The 5,588-nt window shown below is 48.3% G+C and overlaps 1 protein-coding gene across 1 annotated transcript in view; it reads left to right on the forward strand.

The window, feature by feature from the left end:
• DGKZ (diacylglycerol kinase zeta) overlaps window positions 1-5,588 on the forward strand; it is a 30,314-nt gene that overhangs the window by 6,925 nt on the left and 17,801 nt on the right. The window contains exon 2 of the mRNA XM_025044083.1: window positions 5,328-5,453. The gene's annotated coding sequence lies outside the window, so the exon portion shown is untranslated. The remainder of the gene's footprint in view (window positions 1-5,327; window positions 5,454-5,588) is intronic.

Consider the following 5,588-nt stretch of genomic DNA (forward strand, 5'->3'; position numbering starts at 1 on the left):
TAGATATGCATCCATAGCAACATATAGTACTGTTTTGTATGTGTTTCGCTCTTGATTTGAATGGTGTACTGTGCATATCTTGAGTTTAGGTTTTTCTCTATATATTGTTTTGGACGTTTAATCATCTTGAAACAGCATTAGTGAACTCTTTTAACTGCCATCTACTATTCCCTTTTGTAATTGCCCAGCAGCTTATTTGCTTAATATCCTGTTGATGGACATTTAGGTCCTTGGCAGTTTTTTTGCCCTTGCAAGCGATCCTTCACGTCTCCTTGTGTTTTCTCTCCATCAGTGCTCGGTTATAGACAGGGTGGTAATATCTTCAGCTTAGGTAGTTGCCAGATTGCACCCCAAACTGGTGGTCCTAATTTTTAGGTCTCTGGAGTTATTTTCTTTCTTCAAAGTTTTGGTAAACTGAGAAATTGGTTATGCACAAACACTTTTTCAAGCTTGCAACAGTCCCACAAGAGAGACAAGGTAGGTGTTACCCCCATTTATCAGATGAGGAAATCGAGGCTCAGAGTAAGAGACTTGGCTTGAGGTCAGATAGGTCAGGAGTCCCCAACCCCCAAGCCGTGGACCTGTAGGTCTGTGGCCTGTTAGAGATGGGGGCGACACAGCAGGAGGTGAGCAGCAGGCGAGTGAGAGTGAGCTGAGAGCGAGGAAGCGTCATCAGTATTTGCAGCCGCTCCCCAGCGCTAGCATCTCCACCTCAGCTCCACCTCAGACCAGCAGGCATTAGGTTCTCATGGGAGCACCAGTCCCTGGTGCCAAAAAGGTTGGGGACCACTGAAGATGATCAGAGGCAGAATCCCTGTGGACCTTAGAGTCCAAATCCTCAGAAAAGACCACTCAGAAATTTGAGGCACAGTTTCTGCCTCAAAGGCAGGAAAAACCCTTGTGCAGGGTGAATGGGAGCTTTGGGGGCCAGGTGGAGCCCCAGGGGCTGACAGCTGATTGTGAGTTCTTCTAGGAGATGGAGGAGGGAGCAACATCAGCAGAAGTTTCAGAGGGGGAGTTAAGTTTTGAATGAAGGGTGAGGAGGAATACTGCTCCTGGCAGATGAGGAGTGGGAGCCCACTACAGACACAGGAGAAGGCAACAAGAGGGACTGGTCCCAAGAGAAGAGGGGGCCAGCAGAGGGTTTGTAACACTCCCAGCAGGGGGTTGGGAGACTCATAGGGAGACATATCCGGCCTTCCATCAGGAATCAGTTTCACTATGTGCCTCTGAGACACAAGAACTCAGCCCAAAACAGCAACTTGTGCACCTGGTGTACCCGCTGCTGGCAGGAAGGCCTTAGGAGCTAGCCAGCTGCTGGGTCACTGTGCCGTCCTGAAGTCTTTTGCTCAGCTTGATCCATGCGGCTGAGTGGAAACCATTTACTTTTCCCTCCATTCACTCTTTAAACTGCTTCCGGCACTTCTAGACCCTGGGGATGCAATTAGGAGCAGGGACGGGCTTAGTGGGGTGGAGGGGGGAGCCTCACAGTCTAGTGGAAGATACAGACTTGTAAACCAGCGCTGATGGCCCAGAATAACAGAGAGCCAGGAGCCAGAGCGTGGGAGCAGCTAACCCTTTGGGAAAGGGGGCTGGGTAGAACTTTACAGCAGAGCTGATGTCTGAGCCAATTCTCGAGAGGAAATAGATGAAGGCAAGTTCACTAAGCAGAAGAGGGGAATGGTGTTCCAGGTAGAGAGACAACCGGGTGCCAAATGTGCAGGCACCAGGAGACCAACAGTGCTTTGTTTGACAGAAGCAGCTAGAGATTGAGAGTGGGGGGGGGTGAGAGCTCAGGCCTGGAGCAGGCTCCTGGGTTGGAATCTCAGCTCTGCCACTTACTAGCTGCATGACTGCAGGCAAGTTATTTTATGTCTTTATGCCTCAGTTTCCTCATCCAGAAAGTGGGGATAATAATACTATATTTATGAAATTAAATGAGTTAATATTTATAAAACTCTTAGTACAGTGTCTGGCACAGAGACTGTGCCATTTTATTTGTCAAATAAAATATAAAAAGTATGAAAGGGAGATGGGGGAGGATGCTGAGAGGCCTGTTGACTGCCAGGCCCAGGTCTTTGCATTTTGCTCAGCTGACCGTAGAGAGCCAATCTAGGGTAAGGGGACACTTTAGAATGAATTCTAGTGGCAGTGGGAGGATGACGTGGAGGAGAGGCTCTAAAGGAATGAGTTACTCTTTCCACAAATAATTCTCTAGGGCTTACCAGGAGCCAGACCCTGAGACAGCTACTCAGAACATGAAAGGGAGACTGGGGATGTTTCAGCAAGGAGCTCAGAGCTAGGGTCCTGGCCCAGCCCCCACACATCTGATGCAGCCCCCACTTTCTCACCACCCTCCCCTCGTGACTTCATGTCGCCAGATCCTGCGGTCCAGGTTCAAAAGGAAAGGCATAGAGAACATGGAGTGGCAATGGCAATGGCACCTCAGTTGGGACCTTAGTTGTAACTCTTTGGATCTTTTGGAGAAGAGAGGAAGGTAACTGAAAAAACAAAGGCTGTTGCCATCCCCTTGTGCCCAGCAAAGAGAAGTGGTCTGGGCAGTCTGGGCCTTGTGGTCAGCCCTTAGGTGCAGTACCCAAAGTGGAGGAAGCCCTTCTCTTCCCTTATGGCTCTGGCCCCTCCTCCACGGAATTCCCTGTTCCTTCCTCCTGAGCTGATCGCAGTAAACACAGACTCAGTGCTAGCACTGAGCTGGGCATGCCCAGATACACTGGACCTGGTCCCTGCCCCATAGGAGCTTGTGGTTCGGTGAGTGAGAGGAATGAAGTGTATGGATTTGAAAGAATCAGGACTTCCAGGGGTCTAGTGGCGGAGGAGCCACGTGGGTGGGGGTGGTGTGAAGCTATCAGTGAGAGGAGTGTATTCTTGGCCAAGGCAGCTATGAGCAGGTGGGATTTTGATATAGAGTGGGGAAGGAGGCCAATATTCCAGGCAGAAGGTAGGCCATGCGCAGGGACACAGCAGTGAGCTCAGGCACAGCCAGATTGGGGGCCAGAGAATAGCTTGGGTTGGTTAGAACCAAGGGTTTGTGTCAAGGCATAGGAGGCCAAGTTAGTGCCACACCGCAGAAGCCACATTTGCCAGACTGGACGATTTGGAATTCATTCTGAATTAGTGGTTCCCAAAGTATGGTCTGGGGGAGGTGAGGCTGGACTCTCAGAGGATTGGTGAGGTCAAAACTATTTTCATAATAGTACTTTCAGAGCTGCCCTGGTTCAGGCCCTTTTCACCGTGTTAACATTTGTACTGATTGTGCCAAAGCAATGGTGAGTGAAACTGCTGGAACCTCAGCACAGATCAAGGCAGCGGCCCCAACATGAACTGTTAGCCACTGTGCTCCTGACTCCATACTCACAACAGTGGCAAAAATACAATAAAAGTATTAATTTCATTAAGCCCAGACCCTCGAGTGTGTGTCTTTTTAAATATTCTGTGAAGAATTGTGAAACATAGATAAGGCACTTTAAACCATGGTGGATATCTTGAAAAGCACTTTTGTGGGTTACAAGCTGTACTAGTCACTTTTTTTAAGGAATACTATTTTAACTTGAAAGAACACCTGGCAGACAAAACTTTCAGCTTGGCTATTTGGTAGACATCTTTTCGAAATGAATGAAATGAGCTTGTCAGATCAAAAATGGTATCAGTGTTTAGTATTGATAATAAAATTTGAGCTTGCAAGGGAAAATTAGAATTTTGGAAACCTTGTATCCACTATCTAGAGGCTGACAACTTCCCAAGACTTAAGGAGTTTTCTAATGAGATTGGTAGTAATGTTAGCAAGTGTGATTTCTTTGATACTGTATAATGAAATGTGTCAACACTTGGAAGATCTGCATAACTCAGTAAACCAATATTTTCCAAAGACCAATACTTGTTGTTACAAGATTCAGAATGCAAGATGGACCAGTGAAAAGTTCATTGGTATAGTTTCACATTCCACATAGCCACTAACCTTTAAGAAAGTACCACGTGTCATATTTTGGTATAGTAGCAAAGAAGATTACCTGTAATTGCCTGAACAAGCTAGTAAAATACTCCTTCCTTTTCTAACTACTTGTCAGCGTGAGGCAGAATTTTCTTCATGTATTTCAGAACATATCGCAACAGATTGTCTGGCAAAGGGAGTCATGAAAACCTAGCTGTCTTCTATTGAGGCAGCCATTAAAGAGATTCACAAAACTTAAAACTTGCCACCCTTCTTGCTAATTTTTTTGTTTTAGAAAATATAGTTTATTTTTCATAAAAGTATGTGATTTATATTAACGTGTAATGGGCTTATTGTTTTTAAACAAATTAATAAATATTTTAAACATTTCTCAGTTTTAATGTTTAATATGGTAAATATGAGTAGCTATAACCTGCATAAACAAAACCTTCTTGGGATCTTTTTAATTTTTAAGGGTGTAAGGGGCTCCTAGGACCAGGAAGTTTGAGAGTTGCCACTCTAGTCCCTAGGGAGCCAGGAGCATAAGGAGGAAGGCATTCTGGGTGTGACATGGGCTGGTCTCTCCTGAATACAAGCCAGGGCAGCTCTGACAGGACCCCTCAGCAGGACTGGGAGACACAGAGTCAGGAATCCCAGCTCAGCCACTTTTGAGTTATAGGTAGTCACTTGCCTCCACGACCCTCTGGGTGTCCTGTTGTTCAGCTAGGACTAGAATGCTGCTCTTGAAGGGGAATTATAAGCTTCCTATCTGATAATGCTTGTAAAAAAGTGTAAGTTGTGAAACCCTTGACAGATATTTATTTTTGTGGTTATTTTGTCAAGCCAGTGCTTAGCTATCTCAGATGCTTTCCCCAGATCCCAGAAAACCTGTTCAGAGGATGTAAGAAGGTGTTAGGTAGCCAGGAGAGAGGGAAGCTGGCCTGACCTCCACTACTTCTTCCTCCCCAGACCACTACCCCCTCACCCCCCCACCCCCGTCCCCGCCACCCCCAGAGCTGAGGCAGGGGCTGTGCTATAAGGGGCGCCAGGTGAAGAGAAGGCTACTGGGCAGTCGCTTACCCAGGCTCTGGGACTTTGGGGAGCTAAAGCCAAGAAGCAAGACTCTTGCGTGTGTGGTGCGTGCGCGCGCGCGTGCGTGTGTGTGTGTGTGTGTGTGTGTGTGTGTGTGTGTGTCTGTGGGTGTGTCCGCCCACCGGCTGCCTGCTTACTGCAGGGCCGGGAGCCACTGCTGGGAGAGGAAGTTCAGTCGGTTACCAATTGGGTTATTTTCATAACGGCTGTCTCAGGCTCGGGGGGAGGAGGGCGGCGAGGGGGAGGGGGCAGAGGAGCAGCCACAGCAGCTCGCTCTCCAAACTAGGACTTGCTCAGCCAGAGCCCGGCAGCCTGGAGCTGGAGCCAGAGTCGGGGGGCTCGCCTGCCCACGGGGACCCCAGCCCCCACCAGCTCGCCCACCTCCTGCCTACAGCCCTGCCTTCCAGATCAGGTCAAAGGGGGCTCCCCCAACCCTTGCCTTCTGCTTTCTTCTGTATCTGTCTGGGTGGGTTTGGGGAGGGGTGGATCCGGGTGGGCCCAGGCACTACTATCCCTAGAAGAGGCTCCTGAAGCTGATGGAAAAAGA

Source organism: Pteropus alecto, unplaced genomic scaffold (assembly GCF_000325575.1).
Source record: "Pteropus alecto unplaced genomic scaffold, ASM32557v1 scaffold71, whole genome shotgun sequence".
Classification (NCBI taxonomy): domain Eukaryota; kingdom Metazoa; phylum Chordata; class Mammalia; order Chiroptera; family Pteropodidae; genus Pteropus; species Pteropus alecto.